Genomic DNA, 21,650 nt, shown 5'->3' with positions numbered 1-21,650 from the left:
GTGAACAATAACATATTGTCAGAGTCTTCTTCATTCACTCAGTTTACTTCCACATCTGTCTTATTCACAACAGAGAGCCAAGAGGGAATGTGATTTCACATTCACTGGAACATGATTCACAGAATCTGAATTATATTTGACTAAATATGAGTGAGAGTGTATTAGTAATATAATCTCAGCAACAGCCTTTGCTTCTTAGATTGTGGAAAACAAATTATGATTCTGATTCCTACTTTCATTGATAATGGAACAGCTCAACAGCACCCAGAACCAAGATTATTACAACATTATACTATAACTATGCTATATATATATATATATATATATATGAACAACTACTAACATGTGGTCGTCGAAAGATTTTTATTTCACATTTTATCAGGGGAGAGCGCGAACGCAGTCCCCCACTACCAGAAATTATGCAGTCGAGATTCCCACATTTGGGGAATTCGCAGGGGTCAGCACAACCAGAGTGCAATGGCTGAGCCTCGCCCTGGGTGAACACTTTTTTTTTCACTTTTTATAAATCTTTATTTTTCAGTCAAACAAGGGGTAAACAGTCATTATGTGTCTCTTTACACAAAACATCCAAATTCAATATCACTTACAATCAACAAGGATCACAATTACACTTCACTCAAAACATATTACATTCAACATAACATCCAATTAGTTAATCCACACCAACACTTTCTTAAAAACCTTCCATCAAATTAATTGGACTTTTTTCCATTTTCCACTTCATTTTAATTTCTTGGTCGCTGTATTTACCTCTATCCCTAAGTATGTAATCCTTAACCCTCGTAATTCCAGCCTTTACCACTTTGTCAGGCGAAATACAAAACATTTTAAAGGCAACCAGGTTTCTACATTTCCAAATTCCCTCTTTGACACAGTTGATTACTGCCCACCATCTTTCATTCCCATTGTTATTTTCTCCAAGGTTCCCGTGTATCACATCACTTTCTTTAGGTGCTCTAAAAAGGTCAGACAACCAAGGTTTAACAATTTCCCACACAGACTTTGAGATGGAACATGTCCAAAACCGGTGAGCCACATCTTCATCTTGAATGCAGTCTCTTATTGGACATTTAGCATTGCGTGTGCAACGCCTTCTTTTCAAAAAGGCTCTTGTAGGGACACAACCTTGGACTATCTTCCATGCCAAGTCTTTATGTTCATTGAACAAAAAAGGAGAGTTTACATTCTTCCACACTCGAATGCATTGGTTTTCAGTCAAAATTCCTACCGGCACAAGACTATAGGTCCGCGGTGACAGACTTCTCTCTACCTCAGATCTATTAATTTTAACCATGGACTTATCACATTTAATTTTTTTGAATAGGGTTAGTGCAGTCTTATATACAGCAGGTCTACTTTCAGCATGTGGCAGGCAAAACGAGACCCTCTTGCCTATCCCTCTGAGCATAGTATAACCCACCCAGAACTTAGCAAAATGGAACCAAAGACTAGCATTACTCTCACTGAGAACTGCATTCACAATTGGTGTTAAAAACAGGGCATCCAGTTTGACTCTCACCTCAGGCACAGCTTTTCCCCCTTTAGCTAGAGGTTTATACATGATGTCTCTTTTTACATATTCCTGCTGCGAGCCCCAAATAAATTGAAACATGATACGTTTCAAGGTATTGAGAAATGTTTTGGGTGCTGGCAGTGTGGCTGCCAGAAAGTTCAAGGAGGCCAAAACCTCAGCCTTAATGACTAGTACCTTTCCAGTGAACGTCAAGTCTCTCTCTTCCCATTGCAACAATTTCCCTTTTATAGCTGAGAGTCTTAATTCCCAGTTTTTGTTTTCCATACCTTTCCCAATTTCAACTCCCAATATTTTTATCCTTTCTCTTTTTTCCACCAAACCCATGTCATATTTTGTTCCTTGCCAATTAAGGTAGAGAACTTCACTCTTGGTCCTATTCAATCTGGCTCTGGATGCAAGAGAAAATGACTCACACCACTGGAGTGCTTTAAAAAAAGAATTATTGCTGGAACAAAGGATAGTCAAATCATCCATGTATAAAGACATTTTGGCCTCCTTTCCACTACTGCCAGGCACAGGGAGGCCCCGAATATCGGTGTCCTGCCTAATCGCACAGGCCAAGGGCTCCATGGCTAAGACAAATAGGCTAACCGATAATGGGCAACCTTGTCTAACCCCTGAATGAATCTTAATAGGTTCAGTGAAGTGGCCATTTATATTGACCCTACTAAAGCAATCAGTATACAATAAATTAATCCATGCCTTCAACTGTGGGCCAAAACCAAACCTCAACAATACTTCCTTTAGATACTCATGGCTTATTCTATCAAAAGCCTTTTCTAAATCTAAACCAGCAATACATAAAGGAATCTTGCGGTCTATGGCATATAAGTAAGAGTCTCTAATTAGGGCAAGGCTATCACACATAGAGCGCCCTGGAACCACACAGGTCTGCTCTACTCCAACCAGCTCCTTTATCACCTCTTGAATACGTAGAAAAAGTGCTTTAGCCAAAATCTTACGGTCCACACCAAGTAAAGTAAGAGGGCGCCAGTTCTTAATATCTTTTTTATCTCCTTTTTTAAATAGGAGGGAAATGATGCCCTCCTTTAGGGATGGTGGTAATGACCCCAAGGCAAGGCTCTCATTATACATCTCCAAGAGGGGGGCCTTTAACTCTGTCCAAAAGGTGGTATAAAATTCTTTTGGCAACCCATCGGCTCCTGGAGCCTTGCTGTTTTGCATACTTTCAACCGCTTTAGTAAGTTCAATCAAAGATAACGCACTGTCAAGTTTTCCTCCACAATCATCAACATTATTTTCCAGTTTGGACAAGAGATTTCCTAATGCTACCTGATCCAAGTCCTCCCTTCTGTAAAGATCTAAATAAAATGAGTGTACACAGGTAAGAATCTCCTGTATTTCATTTTTGTCATTCCCCTCTTTATCCTTTAATACTTCTATAAAGTTCTTAGGCTTGGCTAACTTTCTAAAAAAATATCTTGAGCATTTTTCATTATTCTCCATATGGTGGACTCTGCTACGTATTAGTAGCCCATGACTGGCTTCTGCCGAGAGACATAACATCTCTCTCTTCAGTTTTGCTATATCCTCGGCTACATTGAAACCGGCGTGAGCCATTGTGTAGTACCTCTGTAGCCTTGCCTGGTGTTTTTGTAACTTCATACGTCTCAATTTAGCTGTTCTTTTACCCACGTTGATGAAAAAGTTTTTTGTTCTAATCTTGACATCTTCCCACCATTCTCCCACCGAATTAAATAAAGGTTTAAGAGAGAGCCAGTGGTTGAGTTTTACCTTAAAGTTGCTAACCACCTTTGCGTCCTGCAATAAAGATGTATTCAGTTTCCACAAACCTCTGCCTTTCATAGTATTTCCCTTCAACAAAAGAGAACATCCAACTTTGGCATGGTCGGAGAAGAACACTGGGGTAGTTGCTGCTTCGGCTACCTGCAACCCCCTAGATACCAGCAGAAAGTCTATTCTTGAATGGGTTCTGCCGTTGGACCATGTGTACCCAGGGAGACAGGGATTTTTGACACGATATGTGTCTGTCAGTCTGAAGTCTTTTATCATATTTTTTAAGACTTCCGTACTAGAGTCTAACTTCACTATAGAGGTAGTTCGCTTGTCTCTTTTGTCCAGCAAGCAGTTGAAGTCACCTCCCAAAACAACTTCATTACTGCACAACAAAAGGGGCTGTACTGCTTTTAATGCCTCTAACCTTTCTTGAAGGTCAACTGGGAGATACACGTTAATTACTCTTATGTTAATATGATGCCATGTGACATCCACACACAGAATTCTCCCGTCTATTACCCGTTGAACCCTCTGAATGTTGAAATTTTGACCTCTAAATAATACTGCAACCCCTGAAGATCTATTTTTATTATCACCCGACCATACTGATTGGCCATGGCTCCATCTGTCCTCAAAGACCCTGTAACTCTGCTTATAGGATAAATTACATTCTTGAAGCAGGAAGATGTCGTTACCTTCAGAATGCAAAAAATTGAAAGCTGACATACATTTAACAGGGTCGTTTAATCCTCTTGTATTGAGGGATGCTATGGAGAGAATCACCATTAAAGGGTAGTTTAAAAGGGGTCAGCGGATCAATTCAGTCATATGTGGAACATTAGTTTTTTTTTTCTTTGTTTCTTTTCTTTTTCTTAGGTTTAGCAGCTTTATCTTTTTGAGGCATGTCTTTAATCTGTGTAGCAGAGGAAAAGGCAACAACATCATCATGCTCTAAAAAAGGGTTTGCTATAGGGGAGGAACCAGGCCAATTAGACTGGAGGTAACCAGAGGAAGGTAAGGGGGAAGCTTCACCTGAAGTGGGTGACTCATTGGGGCGTTTTCTAGATGGAGAACCCACCACATCTGGTCCCTGGAAGGTGTCAGTGAGCTCAAGCAAGGAAGCTGATGAAGGTTGAGAGACTTCACTTGCTTGTTTGATAAAGGTTTGAAGACTGGGGTCTGATGCTGATGCCATGTTGTTTCCATATATCAATGGCGGTTGTTGGCTACTCCCTGCTTGGCAGGTAGATGGGTTGGATAGCAAGTGGGTGGCGATACTCGGGACTGAGGTTGAGGAAAAAAACCCTCCCAAGAGATGATCTGTCGCTAGTTCTTCCTTACCAGGAACCAGATGGAGAGGGATGCCAGCTAAAATATTATCCAGGAGGCTCCCTGTTTCCTGGAGTGTCATCGATGTCATCTTCCTCCCGAAGTGCTGCCTCGGGAGAGGGTCCGCTCCACACAGGGCTGGTACCGGTGCCGAAGGAGGAGCAGAAAGAGGGGCAGACATCTCCTCATCCTCTTCGGAACACTCTGCACTCCAGTCCCGGACCGACACCCCATCCTGCACCCCCCCTTCCAAGTCCAATTCAGACTCCTCCCTTGGTTGCTGAATTGTTCTGAGCAAAGGCTGCTGTACAGGGTTTATATTTGGAATGAGCATTTGATTATTGTCTGGTTCTTCACCCGTATGTTCCTGGCTTGGGGGGGGCATTGTTCGGACTGTGGGTAATTTCACCCGATTGGAATAGGCTTGTGGACAGTCTCTGAAGCGATGATTGGCTGAGGAGCAAAGGTTACATTTAACTGGCATATGGCATTGTGCTGTTATATGGTCAGATGATTTACAGTTCTTGCAGATGATCTTTGTACATGCTGCAGCCAGGTGTCCTAGGCTGCCACATTTCCTGCATTCCTTGGGCTGACCAGGGTAGAAGACAGACCCTCTGAAGGCTCCTAACTGGATGGTACTTGGAAGATGTTGCAAGATACCATCCTGCCTTAACAGACGCACTTGAAATCGTCGGGCTCCTGTCTTAATTCCATCAATGTCCATTACTTCAGTGGCATGAATCACTTCACAATACCTTGCCATCCAAGTCCAGACATCTTGATTTCTTACTTTCTCTGACAAAATAACAACATGTACTGTTTTTAAGTCTCTCTCTGCCAAGGGCGTCATGGCAATCTTACTAAAAACCGCTGATGACTTTTTCTTATTACCAAAACTGTCCAGGCAACTTTCAAGATGTTGCATCGTGGTAAATATCACTTCGAAAACCTTCTTCCCAGGATAAGCAAAGATATACTCCAGCTGATTGGTAGAACAACCAAGCTCTTTTTGCAGTATCTGTCGACTAAACTGCAAACGATCCATCTGTAGTTCCTCCAGAAGTTGAAAACGGATAGCTTTCCTTCGGGTTGACTGAGAGTGTGCTGAAGCCATGCTGACTACCTGCACAACTTGGAAACCTGCTTGAAGCAGGGATCCTCCACCTGACTGTATTGCGTCCCATACACCGCTCGACCACAATACAAGCACAATCACTTACTGGAAAGGGGTGAACCACCTTCTTGATCATGGTATCTCCCCTGCCAGGTAAGTATGAGTTGGAAGTGTCAGAGACAGGGGGCTCATTCCCAGGCACGGCGCCCTGGGTGACGGTGCTTAAAACGCATAATCCCAGAGTTCAGTGCCTTTAGCGTCAACTCAACTTTGACGCTGCACAAGTTGCAGGAAAAGTTGCAGACACTGCTGCAGTGTGGTATGTGGTACACATTTGTTTTGTTCCCTCGCTCACTTGTTCTGGCAAAACAAAGTAAGTAAACACTGCTGCAGTGTGGTATGCGGTAAGATTGCATGTAAAGCTACTCGGCAAGCTGAAAAAGCCACGCAGCGCGCTGTTTTGTCCGTGGGACAGCAGCGACCGCACCAAAGCCCGACACCGATGCCAATAGCAATAGGAGAATGTCTAGCGCACGCTTTTCCCAGAAAGACAGCACGAAATCACAGAGTAGAGCATGCAGTTTTTCCATCATCTCAAAAGGCCACGCCCACTTCCATCATCAGTATCACGGGGGAGCGTCTTCAGTGAACGCACAGCTTCACAGCGTACGGGAAACGCTGCCACGTTCTGGACAAACTGCAAAAGTAACCTCCGAGCTCAAAGTCAAGACAATCCCACGTCACCTTCAGCTGGAAACCAGCACAACGCGCAGCATGTGGCCATCTTGAAAGGCTGTGGTTTTCCTTCAACATAATAATCAGGGGAGAGCGCGAACGCAGTCCCCCACTACCAGAAATTATGCAGTCGAGATTCCCACATTTGGGGAATTCACAAGGGTCAGCACAACCGGAGTGCAATGGCTGAGCCTCGCCCTGGGTGAACCACCTTCTTGATCATGGTATCTCCCCTGCCAGGTAAGTATGAGTTGGAAGTGTCAGAGACAGGGGGCTCATTCCCAGGCACGGCGCCCTGGGTGACGGTGCTTAAAACGCATAATCCCAGAGTTCAGTGCCTTTAGCGTCAACTCAACTTTGACGCTGCACAAGTTGCAGGAAAAGTTGCAGACACTGCTGCAGTGTGGTATGTGGTACACATTTGTTTTGTTCCCTCGCTCACTTGTTCTGGCAAAACAAAGTAAGTAAACACTGCTGCAGTGTGGTATGCGGTAAGATTGCATGTAAAGCTACTCGGCAAGCTGAAAAAGCCACGCAGCGCGCTGTTTTGTCCGTGGGACAGCAGCAACCGCACCAAAGCCCGACACCGATGCCAATAGCAATAGGAGAATGTCTAGCGCACGCTTTTCCCAGAAAGACAGCACGAAATCACAGAGTAGAGCATGCAGTTTTTCCATCATCTCAAAAGGCCACGCCCACTTCCATCATCAGTATCACGGGGGAGCGTCTTCAGTGAACGCACAGCTTCACAGCGTACGGGAAACGCTGCCACGTTCTGGACAAACTGCAAAAGTAACCTCCGAGCTCAAAGTCAAGACAATCCCACGTCACCTTCAGCTGGAAACCAGCACAACGCGCAGCATGTGGCCATCTTGAAAGGCTGTGGTTTTCCTTCAACATAATAATCAGGGGAGAGCGCGAACGCAGTCCCCCACTACCAGGAATTATGCAGTCGAGATTCCCACATTTGGGGAATTCGCAGGGGTCAGCACAACCGGAGTGCAATGGCTGAGCCTCGCCCTGGGTGAACCACCTTCTTGATCATGGTATCTCCCCTGCCAGGTAAGTATGAGTTGGAAGTGTCAGAGACAGGGGGCTCATTCCCAGGCACGGCGCCCTGGGTGACGGTGCTTAAAACGCATAATCCCAGAGTTCAGTGCCTTTAGCGTCAACTCAACTTTGACGCTGCACAAGTTGCAGGAAAAGTTGCAGACACTGCTGCAGTGTGGTATGAGGTACACATTTGTTTTGTTCCCTCGCTCACTTGTTCTGGCAAAACAAAGTAAGTAAACACTGCTGCAGTGTGGTATGCGGTAAGATTGCATGTAAAGCTACTCGGCAAGCTGAAAAAGCCACGCAGCGCGCTGTTTTGTCCGTGGGACAGCAGCGACCGCACCAAAGCCCGACACCGATGCCAATAGCAATAGGAGAATGTCTAGCGCACGCTTTTCCCAGAAAGACAGCACGAAATCACAGAGTAGAGCACGCAGTTTTTCCATTATCTCAAAAGGCCACGCCCACTTCCATCATCAGTATCACGGGGGAGCGTCTTCAGTGAACGCACAGCTTCACAGCGTACGGGAAACGCTGCCACGTTCTGGACAAACTGCAAAAGTAACCTCCGAGCTCAAAGTCAAGACAATCCCACGTCACCTTCAGCTGGAAACCAGCACAACGCGCAGCATGTGGCCATCTTGAAAGGCTGTGGTTTTCCTTCAACATAATAATCAGGGGAGAGCGCGAACGCAGTCCCCCACTACCAGAAATTATGCAGTCGAGATTCCCACATTTGGGGAATTCGCAGGGGTCAGCACAACCGGAGTGCAATGGCTGAGCCTCGCCCTGGGTGAACCACCTTCTTGATCATGGTATCTCCCCTGCCAGGTAAGTATGAGTTGTATGGCTCACAGACGAGGAAGTCTTTCACAGACAAACCATTCTGACTAATGGGGCTGAAAAAGTACAAATTAACAAAATAAGGGACAATGGGGGCTGTGAATCAACAGGAATTCAATAAACAGACAATATATTTCTGCAAAAAGGCTGACAAAGATTTTTTACATTTTATTTGATTAAAAAAAATGCCTATATTTCCCATCATGCAATGCTGTATTTTCACAACAAAGGCTGACCTGAATTCATTTATTTTATCTAATTTATCTCCTTGAAATAAACAACAGTCCAACTCCAAGTTCAGGAGAGCCTAAGCTAAATCAGACTGCAAAAAACTTTGTTTGATCCACATTTGAAAGTCAAAGAAAAACATTCAATAACCTCAAAGCACATTTTTTCCCTCACATTACAACCACTTCCTGTCTCTTTGTTTAGTGGAGATGAGCAACTGCCATTCCTGCTACTGCCACCTATTGCTCTGGAGTGGGAACAACACTGTTTCTTCAACATTTATCAATGGTTCTCTGTATGCAACACAGACCAAGAGGAAATAATTAGGATAATCTGTCAGGGAAAAGCAGGCTGGAAAACAGCGGCAGTAGAAATAATATGGAGTGTAGATGTGCTTCTGGACAATGAGCTAGAGTAACAATCCGACTGAAATGATGGTTCATTTTCAAACTATAGTGCAATGAAGCTAAACACTATCAAACAGACAGTTTGAAGATCTACTAAGAAAAAAGATTTTTAACAAGTGATGTTGATATTCTGTCAAGTTCTCCAACAAAAACTGCCTGGTAATGACCAGATCCAGTCATAGTAAATTACCTTTGTTGCTTACTGATGGGAGATGCTGCTCAGCACTGGACTGCTGTTATTGGTTTGGATGTTAAAAGTCCTTCTCTCCTCTTCCACCTCTGCAATTGGGCTGAAGAAAATGAACAAGGTTGACATCCGTGTTCTTCATAGGCCTAGAGAAAGATCAATCCAGACAATCAAAATGCTGGTATAACAAATGTATCATGAGCCTTTGTACTGCTGACAAAGTTAATCTAATGTGGCACATTCATTTGATGGCCAGATTATAGGATTTATGTGGAAGCTGTGATTTGCCATTTGAAAAATTTTACAGACAACACAGGCACATTTTTAGATGCTTGTTAGCTGCAAACCTAGAAAATCTCAAATTGTGCTGCAGGTTACAATGCATCCCACCAAAACGGGCTTCACTGAAATTTTTGCTTTTTCCATGTTCTCAGGGCACAGTGTGAACACAGTGCCCCACTGCCAGAAATTGTGCTGTCAAGATTCCCACATTTGAGGAATTGTTGCAACTGTTGAAACATGAAACAAAAGCAATGTACCAGAACTGATTGCTCTGTGTGAGAGAATACAGTCCAGTGACACACTACACAACAACTAAGAGAGCTCTGGTGGTCTCTGCTGGAGAACAGAGCTAACTGCACAATTCAACCCCTACACTGAATATTCAATTCAGCTACAACAGAATTTACTTATGTTAACTCTGTACATAATGCATTCATTTGCAGTGGAATTAAACTTCGAAGGATTTCAAAACATCTCTCATCAGGACCATCACTAAACTGAAGTGAACAATAACATATTGTCAGAGTCTTCTTCATTCACTCAGTTTACTTCCACATCTGTCTTATTCACAACAGAGAGCCAAGAGGGAATGTGATTTCACATTCACTGGAACATGATTCACAGAATCTGAATTATATTTGACTAAATATGAGTGAGAGTGTATTAGTAATATAATCTCAGCAACAGCCTTTGCTTCTTAGATTGTGGAAAACAAATTATGATTCTGATTTCTACTTTCATAGAGAATGGAACAGCTCAACAGCACCCAGAACCAAGATTATTACAACATTATACTATAGCTATGCTATATATATATGAACAACTACTAACATGTGGTCGTCGAAAGACTTTTATTTCACATTTTATCAGGGGAGAGCGCGAACGCAGTCCCCCACTACCAGAAATTATGCAGTCGAGATTCCCACATTTGGGGAATTCGCAGGGGTCAGCACAACCGGAGTGCAATGGTTGAGCCTCGCCCTGGGTGAACCACCTTCTTGATCATGGTATCTCCCCTGCCAGGTAAGTATGAGTTGTACAGCTCACAGACGAGGGAGTCTTTCACAGACAAACCATTCTGACTAATGGGGCTGAAAAAGTACAAATTAACAAAATAAGGGACAATGGGGGCTGTGAATCAACAGGAATTCAATAAACAGACAATATATTTCTGCAAAAAGGCTGACAAAGATTTTTTACATTTTATTTGATAAAAAAAAAGCCTATATTTCCCATCATGCAATGCTGTATTTTCACAACAAAGGCTGACCTGAATTCATTTATTTTATCTAATTTATCTCCTTGAAATAAAAAACAGTCCAACTCCAAGTTCAGGAGAGCCTAAGCTAAATCAGACTGCAAAAAACTTTGTTCGATCCACATTTGAAATTCAAAGAAAAACATGAAATAACCTCAGAGCACATTTTTTTCCTCACATTATAACCACTTCCTGTTTCTTTGTTTAGTGGAGATGAGCAACTGCCATTCCTGCTACTGCCACCTATTGCTCTGGAGTGGGAACAACACTGTTTCTTCAACATTTATCAATGGTTCTCTGTATGCAACACAGACCAAGAGGAAATAATATAGATAATCTGTCTGGGAAAAGCAGGCTTTTCAAGTAACTTGGCAGGTAATGGTAATATCAGTAAGATCTGAGGAACAGTATTATATTAAAAAATACATTTTGTTGTCTATTCATATGCAGCTTAACTGGCAATAACATTGCTTAGTCACAGTTTATGTCTGATATTAACTGCTCAAAGATTTATGACTATTAGTAAATAGTACTGATTTGGCACACAGTCTATTCAACTGTGCAACTTCCCACTTGTCTGTCGCCAATTTCACTCAACGAATGAAAACTGTAATGCCAAACTGCATTAAATAATTATATACTTGGGGCGCCCTGGTGGTTCACCTGGAATCGTGTATATTGCAAAAAAAATATATAAAAAATTATACACTTCCGTAAAGATTTTAACCAGTGATGTTGATGTTCAGTGAGGTTCTCCAACAAAAACTGCCTGGTAACGACCAGATCCAGTCACAGTAAATTACCTTTGTTACTGAGGAGATGCTGCTCAACACTGGATTGTTATTTGTTTGGATGTTAAAAGTCCTTCTCTCCTCTTCCACCTCTGCAATAGGGCTGAAGAAAATGAACAAAGTTAACATCCATGATCTTCACAAGTCTGAAGAAAGATCAAGCAAGACAATCAAAATGCTGGTGTAACTCCTGACTTATGAGCTTTTGTACTGCTGACAAAGTTAATCTAACGTAGCACATTCATTTGACCGCCAGATTATAGGATTTATGCGGAAGGTGTGATTTGCCATTTGAGAAACAGGCATATTTCTAAATGCATATTAGCTGCACACCTACAAAATCTCAAATTGTGCCGCAGGTTACAAACCATCTCACCAAAACGGGCTCCGTTGAGATTTTGGCTTTTTCATGTTCTCAGTCAGAACACAGTACTCCACTACCAGAATGATTTCCACATTTGAGGAAAGTTACAACTGTTGAAACATGCAACAAAACCAATGTACCAGAACTGATTGTTCTGTGTGAGATAATACAGTCCAGTAACATCCTACATAACTACTCAGAGAGCTCTGGTGGTCTCTGGTGGAGAAAAGAGCTAACTGCACAATTCAACCCTATACTGAATATTTACTAATGTTACCTCTGCACATAATGCTTTTGTTGTAGCCTGTTGACCTTCAGAAGATTTTGAAATCAGTAAACTACAGTGAACAATAAAATATTGTCAGGTTCTTCTTCACCTCACAGTTTACTTCCACATCTGTCTTATTCACAACAGAGAGCCAAGAGAGAATGTAATTTCACATTCATTGAAGCATGATTCACAGATTCTGAGTCATGTTTCTTTTATTTGAATATCATTTTTTAAATGTACCATAGCTAGTCTAGGTATATAAATGAACACTATCATGTAGCTATTAAGACATTGTTATTTTCTATTCCACATTTTATCAGGGGAGAGCGCGAACGCAGTCCCCCACTACCAGAAATTATGCAGTCGAGATTCCCACATTTGGGGAATTCGCAGGGGTCAGCACAACCGGAGTGCAATGGTTAAGCCTCGCCCTGGGTGAACCACCTTCTTGATCATGGTATCTCCCCTGCCAGGTAAGTATGAATTGTACAGCTCACAGACGGGGGAGTCTTTCACAGACAAACCATTCTGACTAATGGGGCTGAAAAAGTACAAATTAACTAAATTAAGGGCAACAGGTGCTGGGGAAGCAGCAGGAATTCAATACAGACTATATTTCTGTAAAAAGGCAAACAAAGATTATTTTTGTTTTATTTGATAAATTAAATGTATTTCCCATCATGCAATGCTGTATTTCCGCGACAAAGGCTGACCTGAATTCATTTTATCTTATCTAATTTATCTCCTTGAAATAAACAACAGCCATACTGCAAGTTCAGGAGAGCCTAAGCTACGTCAGACTGCAAAAAACTTTGTTCGATCCACATTTGAAAGTCAAAGAAAAACATTAAATAACCTCAGAGCACATTTTTTCCCTCACATTACAACCACTTCCTGTTTCTTTGTTTAGTGGAGATGAGCAACTGCCATTCCTGCTACTGCCACCTATTGCTCTGGAGTGGGAACAACACTGTTTCTTCAACATTTATCAATGGTTCTCTGTATGCAACACAGACCAAGAGGAAATAATATAGATAATCTGTCTGGGAAAAGCAGGCTTTTCAAGTAACTTGGCAGGTAATGGTAATATCAGTAAGATCTGAGGAACAGTATTATATTAAAAAATACATTTTGTTGTCTATTCATATGCAGCTTAACTGGCAATAACATTGCTTAGTCACAGTTTATGTCTGATATTAACTGCTCAAAGATTTATGACTATTAGTAAATAGTACTGATTTGGCACACAGTCTATTCAACTGTGCAACTTCCCACTTGTCTGTCGCCAATTTCACTCAACGAATGAAAACTGTAATGCCAAACTGCATTAAATAATTATATACTTGGGGCGCCCTGGTGGTTCACCTGGAATCGTGTATATTGCAAAAAAAAAAAAAAAAATTATACACTTCCGTAAAGATTTTAAACCAGTGATGTTGATATTCTGTCAAGTTCTCCAACAAAAACTGCCTGGTAATGACCAGATCCAGTCATAGTAAATTACCTTTGTTGCTTACTGATGGGAGATGCTGCTCAGCACTGGACTGCTGTTATTGGTTTGGATGTTAAAAGTCCTTCTCTCCTCTTCCACCTCTGCAATAGGGCTGAAGAAAATGAACAAGGTTAACATCCATGATCTTCACAAGTCTGAAGAAAGATCAAGCAAGACAATCAAAATGCTGGTGTAACACCTGATTGATGAGCTTTTGTACTGCTGACAAAGTTAATCTAACGTAGCACATTCATTTGACCGCCAGATTATAGGATTTATGCGGAAGGTGTGATTTGCCATTTGAGAAACAGGCATATTTCTAAATGCATATTAGCTGCACACCTACAAAATCTCAAATTGTGCCGCAGGTTACAAACCATCTCACCAAAATGGGCTTTGCTGAGATTTTGGCTTTTTCATGTTCTCAGTCAGAACACAGTACTCCACTACCAGAATGATTTCCACATTTGAGGAAAGTTACAACTTTTGAAACATGCAACAAAACCAATGTACCAGAACTGATTGTTCTGTGTGAGATAATACAGTCCAGTAACATCCTACATAACTACTCAGAGAGCTCTGGTGGTCTCTGGTGGAGAAAAGAGCTAACTGCACAATTCAACCCTATACTGAATATTTACTAATGTTACCTCTGCACATAATGCTTTTGTTGTAGCCTGTTGACCTTCAGAAGATTTTGAAATCAGTAAACTACAGTGAACAATAAAATATTGTCAGGTTCTTCTTCACCTCACAGTTTACTTCCACATCTGTCTTATTCACAACAGAGAGCCAAGAGAGAATGTAATTTCACATTCATTGAAGCATGATTCACAGATTCTGAGTCATGTTTCTTTTATTTGAATATCATTTTTTAAATGTACCATAGCTAGTCTAGGTATATAAATTAGCACTACATAACAAATTTACACTTCGTCACTAGCACTTATTGCTGCGCTAACACTTCTTATCGCACTTAATCCTGATGGTTCTCCTTTCTATAAATCGCTTTGGATAAAAGCATCTGCTAAATGATTAGAACACTATCATGTAGCTGTTGGAACATTGTTATTTTCTGTTTCACATTTTATCAGGGGAGAGCGCGAACGCAGTCCCCCACTACCAGAAATTATGCAGTCGAGATTCCCACATTTGGGGAATTCGCAGGGGTCAGCACAACCGGAGTGCAATGGTTAAGCCTCGCCCTGGGTGAACCACCTTCTTGATCATGGTATCTCCCCTGCCAGGTAAGTATGAGTTGTACAGTTCACAGACGGGGGAGTCTTTCACAGACAAACCATTCTGACTAATGGGGCTGAAAAAGTACAAATTAACTAAATTAAGGGCAACAGGTGCTGGGGAAGCAGCAGGAATTCAATACAGACTATATTTCTGTAAAAAGGCAAACAAAGATTATTTTCGTTTTATTTGATAAATTAAATGTATTTCCCATCATGCAATGCTGTATTTCCACGACAAAGGCTGACCTAAAAATCATCTATTTTTTTCTATTTTACCTTCTAGAAATGAACACCAGCTCAACTGCGAGTTAAAGTGAGCCAAAGGTAAATCAGACTGCAAAAAACTTTGTTTGATCCACATTTGAAATTCAAAGAAAGGCATAAAAACTCTCAAAGAACATTTTTACCCTCACATTACAACCACTTCCTGTTTCCTGTTTCATTGAAACAGTGTTGCTGACATTCCTGCTCCTGCCCCCTATTGCTCTGGAGTGGGAACAACACTGTTTCTTCAACATTTATCAATGGTTCTCTGTATACAACACAGAACAACAAGAAATAATTTAGAGAGTAACAATCAAACTGAAATGATTCAGAGCTGGAATGTAAGCTAAACTACATTAACAAAAGTTAAACTGCAACACATATTAAGTAAACCATATTTTGAATTAGAGGAAAGATAAAAACCTTTTCCTCACATTACAACCTCTTAGTGTTTCTTTGATAATTATTATTTATATATGTTTCTCTCAAATGTGGAGAGGACTGAACACAGCACATTTCCTTTTCTCCTCATCTCACTCAGCAGTCACCAGTTTGATTCATTGAACAATCACATGTATGTCACCTCTCTGCAGCCTTATCCCTTTAAAACAAGGGTTGAACACACTACAGACAAATGAAGTCACTAAAATCTCAGAATGAAAACAGTGTTTTTTTAAGTCTGCGTTCCCAACCACCACCCTGACAAATACATTGATAGTAATAAAGATATTTTCTAATAAAACGCCTGAGAGAGTAAAGTAAAGATATACATGTATTATATTGCACATTGAGAGGGGGGTGCACCGTTCCTGGAGATACTGCAATACCAGGTCGATGCGTGGAGTGGACGGAGCAAGCCCCTATTCCATCTCCCTGCTCCAAAAATCAATTTAATATATGGTCCCCGGGTAGGGGACGTATCAGATATTAAACTGATAAGAACAGATACTACACTTGATCTTAGCCAAAAGGCCGAGAAGCGATAACCACAATGGCTCGGAGGTAACGCCGCCATTCTCCGCACAGTCCCGATCACTCAGAGGTCTGAGTATATGTTTCAGTAACATCACTGTGAGATAGAGGCAAAACAAAACACACACAGCAGAGGAGGAAACGGGTAGAAAACGACAACAAAATGTGTTATTTTAAACAAGTAACGTTGTTGCAAACGGAGCTACAAGTTGCTTCCTGGTCATGTGACATGCTCTCCTCCAATAGGAATCAAATGCGTCTCTGCGGTCTCCACTTTTTCTTCTTGGTTTTTTTTTTTAAATATACAAATCTAATGATATAGAAAATATATTCTCACAAATCTACTCTGGGTCACAGTGATAGTACAAGTCTTGTGTCAATCCCGACAAATCAGACTTCACAACATCTGATAAATATGATTTACATCTCAAACACAAACAGTGACACTTTCACTGACAGGGCCTGTTGATCATTAAACAAGTTAACAATAACAGCGCGTTTCTCGTGTTATTATCGATGTTTTCGGCTTGTGTTTATGGATGTTGAGCGACAGAAGAAAAAAGAATTTAATTTGCAGCCTCTTCATTCAGTTTTTCCACTGCTCTTTTATTCATACGCCACAAACAAATCACGTCAGATTCACTGGTTAAACCCACATCTGATAGTATTGTAACGTCCCTCGTTAAGCAGACGATGAGACATTAGTCGGTTTTTGCTGCAACTTTATTCCGCACAATAACACAGGCTGCTGTGGCCGGAGCCAACGCCAAAATAACTAACAGAGTTGCTGTAAACTCTGTACTAGCCTCCCACAGCTGAGCGCCAAAGCAGGAAGAAAAAGGACAACCCCCCAACTCCAAGCCAGTTACAGGTGTGCTATCTCCCCTGATCCCTGTTACAGGTAGCTCACATGATGGACAGGCTTCACAACGTCTGAGCTGACACGTTCACTGACAGTCTGTAAATATCAGTACTGCAGCTCAGCAGAACTTATGTCTGAGTTAAACTAACATGTCTCACAGTAAAATCATGACAGCTGAACACTAACATCAACCCAGTCCGTTACAGTATATTAATACAGTTCACTAAAACATCTTTAAGTAGCTTCTTTAAAGTAGCCAAACAGCTTGTTGGCTTTACTTTGTCATTTGTGTAATTCATTGAAACAACTACATAAATGGCAACAGGTGTTTTTAAACGGTTTCACCAACTTCACCCGAAAATATTTCAGCCTGCCACAGCAGCTGGGAGCCGTCAGTTACACTCCTTGAACCGACAGTATATGATTTTACCAGCACAAGTCACACAGTTTCAATGAGTTTGCCAAGTTTTATCCAAAATGTCTGAAACGATACATTTTAAACGTTCACGTTTTGAAGCAAAATAGACACTGAAATGACCTCCGGAGGCGGCTAAACCCAGCTAGGTCATTAGCTAGCCGATTAAGCTAAGTAGCTAGCCAACGGAAAAAAACCGCAGCATCAAAGTATTGTTTTTTTTCACTGCAATTTAAGGAGATGGTTAGTAATTAACTTACTCAAAAATGCTGCTGGTCCTGAGACGTCGCCCAAAAACAAGTTCGGCTCCTTTCTCCAGGTTTAAGGGACCTGTCGTCGCACAAGATGGCGAGCTGACTTCGCTTGTTAGCTTCCCGACGGAAAAGCTGCAGCATTACAGTTCGGTTTTGTTGAGGTTAGAGGCAGGTTTCACCACAAATGCAAACAACTCAAAACCGTGGTTATTTAGCGAAACGTCGCCCAGAAACAAGTTCGTGACATTTCTCCAAGTTTAAGTCCACAGTCGTGCTGGTAATGTCAGTAATTTTATGTAAATATCTCGACTCACCTTTGACCCCGGGGACCGAAGACGGTGCACTCCTCACCCTGAAAATAATGTTGACATTTTTCATTTTCTTTAAAACGACTTTCAAGCAAATGGGTCACTAAATGTCACCATTTTGTTTTATTAAATGCTTTGAATAAGTGAAAAAAATAAATACTGATTCAGGCTAAGAACACTAACATTTAACTCTCTTCAATGACTCTCTGTGACCCTGAAAATCCCAGAAGCTGCTTCCCCGCTTCTTCAGGTCGTAGTGTTGAATTACTGTGATCTTCTGGAGTTAGTGAACTCCTACAGTCCAGTTTGTGGGCTTTTTCCCATCAGGTTATTCTCCTCAGAAAACTAACCAAATACCTGTTCTCAGATTCTTCCTCACTGACTGACAGTCTACTTCCACACTGTCCCAGTCAACTTGAGAGCCAAGAGGGACTGTGATTTCACATTCATTAGAGCATGATTCACTGAATTATATTTTACTAAATATATGTGAGCATATAGTGATAATATTATCACAGGAACGGCCTTTGCTTCCTAAAGAGTGGGAAACAAATTATATGGTACTGAGTCCTGATTTCATTGAGACTGGAACAGCTCAACAGTATCCAACATCAAGTCCATTGCTATACTGTACCACAGCTACTTTACATATAGACTATTATCTTCCAGCTGTTCACAGTTAACCTCTCTTACTATTACATATTTAACAAGGGGGCAGCGCCAATAAAGTCTCTCACTAGCTGACTAAACTCCCTCCATTTGGGGAGTGAAAAAGTCTACAGTGACTGCAGACAGTTACTCCTTCTGATCAGTTTGACTGTAGACTCCCAATGCGATTGTACAATCTCACAGTAGACAACCAATCGTGTGTGTGAACCACCTTCTTGATTTCACTATCTTCCCTGCCAGGTAAGTATGATTGTACAGCTCACAGACAGAGGAGTCTTTCACTGACAAAACATGCTGCCTAATGGGGATGACAAGCTACAAATGAACAAACCAAAGGCTACAGGAGGGTGTGAATCTGCAGGAATTTAATACAGACAATACAGATTTGCACAAAGGCTGACAAAGACTATTTACATTTTATTTCAAATATGACACTTATATTTTTCATCATGCAATTAATACGGTATTTTCACATAAAAGGCTGATCTGAAACCATATATTTACCTCCTAAAAATGTCTCACTTCAAGTGGGTGCAAGTAAGCCAAATCTAAGTGAAATTACAACACACGTTAATCCACATTTTAAATTAAAGGAAAGATTTTTAAAAACTCACAAGGCAAATTCTTCTCACATTAAAACCACTTAGTGTTTCTTTGTTAATTGGGCAGCTGACATTTTTTGATACTGCTACATTTTGCTGGAGCAGGGGTAAACAGGCTGGGAAGCAACAGCAGCAGAAACTGTGCAGAGTGGATTTTCACTGCTACTCTCGAATGAGCCAGAGCTCGTTTCAAACCTGGAAAGTTAGTTAAACTACACCAACTAAAGACCTAGCAAGTCCAAAATATTTTCATCTATTTCTCTAGTTCCTGACAAACACATTGATAGTAATGAAGATGCTTTAAAAAGGAGAAGAGGGGGTTCTCCAGGAATTAGCTGGTTTATTAGAGCGGCAAGGTGTATGGTGTATTTGGCTGTGGTTCTATAATAAAGATACAAAGCAACAATCAGTACAGAGCACACCATACATAATGTACATAATAATACAACTCTGGATATGAAGGGCTGTATTCAGTCATTAAACATATGATGAATGACTCGTGTACTGTAAACAATCAGCTCACACGAGGCTCACAGCAACACGGTGAGAATTAGCTGAACATCACAGCAGCATGAGATAGTATTAGCAGGTAAACAATACACATTAACACAACGTAGCATAAACTCACCTTCTGCCATTTACACACAATAAACCCAGGATGTACAGGCGGATGTTGGGTGAAAACAGGCAAAAGGAGGAAAAGTAAACTTTACAGCTACGGCATCTCACACACAGGTGTGGTGCATTCAATAGCGTCGGAACGCCTATGGTGAGTTCACCAGCGTAGGACATAGGAAAACTCACCGTAAAACACAATATCAATGAACGGTATTTAACTGTAATCACCTAAACAACATGGGCTGTCTGTCATGCTTTCTGATTAAACACTCACTAAAGCAAAGTAAAGGAAGACATATATTATATTGCACATTGAGAGGGGGGTGCACCGTTCCTGGAGATACTGCAATACCAGGTCGATGCGTGGAGTGGACGGAGCAAGCCCCTATTCCATCTCCCTGTTCCAAAAATCAATTTAATATATGGTCCCCGGGTAGGGGACGTATCAGATATTAAACTGATAAGAACAGATACTACACTTGATCTTAGCCAAAAGGCCGAGAAGCGATAACCATAATGGCTCGGAGGTAACGCCGCCATTCTCCGCACAGTCCCGATCACTCAGAGGTCTGAGTATATGTTTCAGTAACATCACTGTGAGATAGAGGCAAAACAAAACACACACAGCAGAGGAGGAAACGGGTAGAAAACGACAACAAAATGTGTTATTTTAAACAAGTAACGTTGTTGCAAACGGAGCTACAAGTTGCTTCCTGGTCATGTGACATGCTCTCCTCCAATAGGAATCAAATGCGTCTCTGCGGTCTCCACTTTTTCTTCTTGGTTTTTTTTTTTAAATATACAAATCTAATGATATAGAAAATATATTCTCACAAATCTACTCTGGGTCACAGTGATAGTACAAGTCTTGTGTCAATCCCGACAAATCAGACTTCACAACATCTGATAAATATGATTTACATCTCAAACACAAACAGTGACACTTTCACTGACAGGGCCTGTTGATCATTAAACAAGTTAACAATAACAGCGCGTTTCTCGTGTTATTATCGATGTTTTCGGCTTGTGTTTATGGATGTTGAGCGACAGAAGAAAAAAGAATTTAATTTGCAGCCTCTTCATTCAGTTTTTCCACTGCTCTTTTATTCATACGCCACAAACAAATCACGTCAGATTCACTGGTTAAACCCACATCTGATAGTATTGTAACGTCCCTCGTTAAGCAGACGATGAGACATTAGTCGGTTTTTGCTGCAACTTTATTCCGCACAATAACACAGGCTGCTGTGGCCGTAGCCAACGCCAAAATAACTAACAGAGTTGCTGTAAACTCTGTACTAGCCTCCCACAGCTGAGCGCCAAAGCAGGAAGAAAAAGGACAACCCCCCAACTCCAAGCCAGTTACAGGTGTGCTATCTCCCCTGATCCCTGTTACAGGTAGCTCACATGATGGACAGGCTTCACAACGTCTGAGCTGACACGTTCACTGACAGTCTGTAAATATCAGTACTGCAGCTCAGCAGAACTTATGTCTGAGTTAAACTAACATGTCTCACAGTAAAATCATGACAGCTGAACACTAACATCAACCCAGTCCGTTACAGTATATTAATACAGTTCACTAAAACATCTTTAAGTAGCTTCTTTAAAGTAGCCAAACAGCTTGTTGGCTTTACTTTGTCATTTGTGTAATTCATTGAAACAACTACATAAATGGCAACAGGTGTTTTTAAACGGTTTCACCAACTTCACCCGAAAATATTTCAGCCTGCCACAGCAGCTGGGAGCCGTCAGTTACACTCCTTGAACCGACA

At 41.4% G+C, this 21,650-nt stretch overlaps 1 long non-coding RNA gene, 8 other non-coding genes and 1 pseudogene across 26 annotated transcripts in view; all 10 read right to left on the bottom strand.

Moving 5' to 3' along the window:
- The window catches only part of LOC139622598 (uncharacterized), a 31,666-nt gene that overhangs the window by 1,784 nt on the left and 8,232 nt on the right, over nt 1-21,650 (bottom strand). For 9 of the 18 annotated variants that reach the window (XR_011691350.1, XR_011691332.1, XR_011691345.1 and 6 more), the window contains 4 exons: nt 17,993-19,638; nt 17,685-17,810; nt 13,683-13,825; nt 9,216-9,358 (listed from right to left, as the gene is read on the bottom strand). This is a non-coding gene — a long non-coding RNA (uncharacterized lncRNA). The other 9 variants (XR_011691355.1, XR_011691336.1, XR_011691353.1 and 6 more) reach the window with 9 other exon arrangements.
- Nucleotides 380-530, bottom strand: LOC139626754 (U1 spliceosomal RNA; annotated as a pseudogene).
- LOC139626641 (U1 spliceosomal RNA) lies at nt 6,579-6,742 on the bottom strand. The gene has a single exon (XR_011692367.1). It is a non-coding gene; the product is annotated as a U1 spliceosomal RNA (small nuclear RNA).
- LOC139626529 (U1 spliceosomal RNA) lies at nt 7,401-7,564 on the bottom strand. Its single transcript, XR_011692330.1, has one exon. It is a non-coding gene; the product is annotated as a U1 spliceosomal RNA (small nuclear RNA).
- Nucleotides 8,223-8,386, bottom strand: LOC139625678 (U1 spliceosomal RNA). Its single transcript, XR_011691968.1, has one exon. It is a non-coding gene; the product is annotated as a U1 spliceosomal RNA (small nuclear RNA).
- LOC139626719 (U1 spliceosomal RNA) lies at nt 10,362-10,525 on the bottom strand. Its single transcript, XR_011692392.1, has one exon. It is a non-coding gene; the product is annotated as a U1 spliceosomal RNA (small nuclear RNA).
- On the bottom strand, nt 12,496-12,659 carry LOC139625629 (U1 spliceosomal RNA). The gene has a single exon (XR_011691949.1). It is a non-coding gene; the product is annotated as a U1 spliceosomal RNA (small nuclear RNA).
- LOC139625581 (U1 spliceosomal RNA) lies at nt 14,762-14,925 on the bottom strand. Its single transcript, XR_011691931.1, has one exon. It is a non-coding gene; the product is annotated as a U1 spliceosomal RNA (small nuclear RNA).
- Nucleotides 15,969-16,159, bottom strand: LOC139626819 (U2 spliceosomal RNA). Its single transcript, XR_011692433.1, has one exon. It is a non-coding gene; the product is annotated as a U2 spliceosomal RNA (small nuclear RNA).
- LOC139626811 (U2 spliceosomal RNA) lies at nt 20,194-20,384 on the bottom strand. The gene has a single exon (XR_011692426.1). It is a non-coding gene; the product is annotated as a U2 spliceosomal RNA (small nuclear RNA).

Source organism: Trachinotus anak, unplaced genomic scaffold (assembly GCF_046630095.1).
Source record: "Trachinotus anak isolate AG129_WGS33_773 ecotype Australia unplaced genomic scaffold, CSIRO_AGI_Tana_v1 ptg000001l, whole genome shotgun sequence".
In the NCBI taxonomy this organism is placed as follows: Eukaryota; Metazoa; Chordata; class Actinopteri; order Carangiformes; family Carangidae; genus Trachinotus; species Trachinotus anak.
This window is presented reverse-complemented; position numbering and strand designations above follow the sequence as displayed.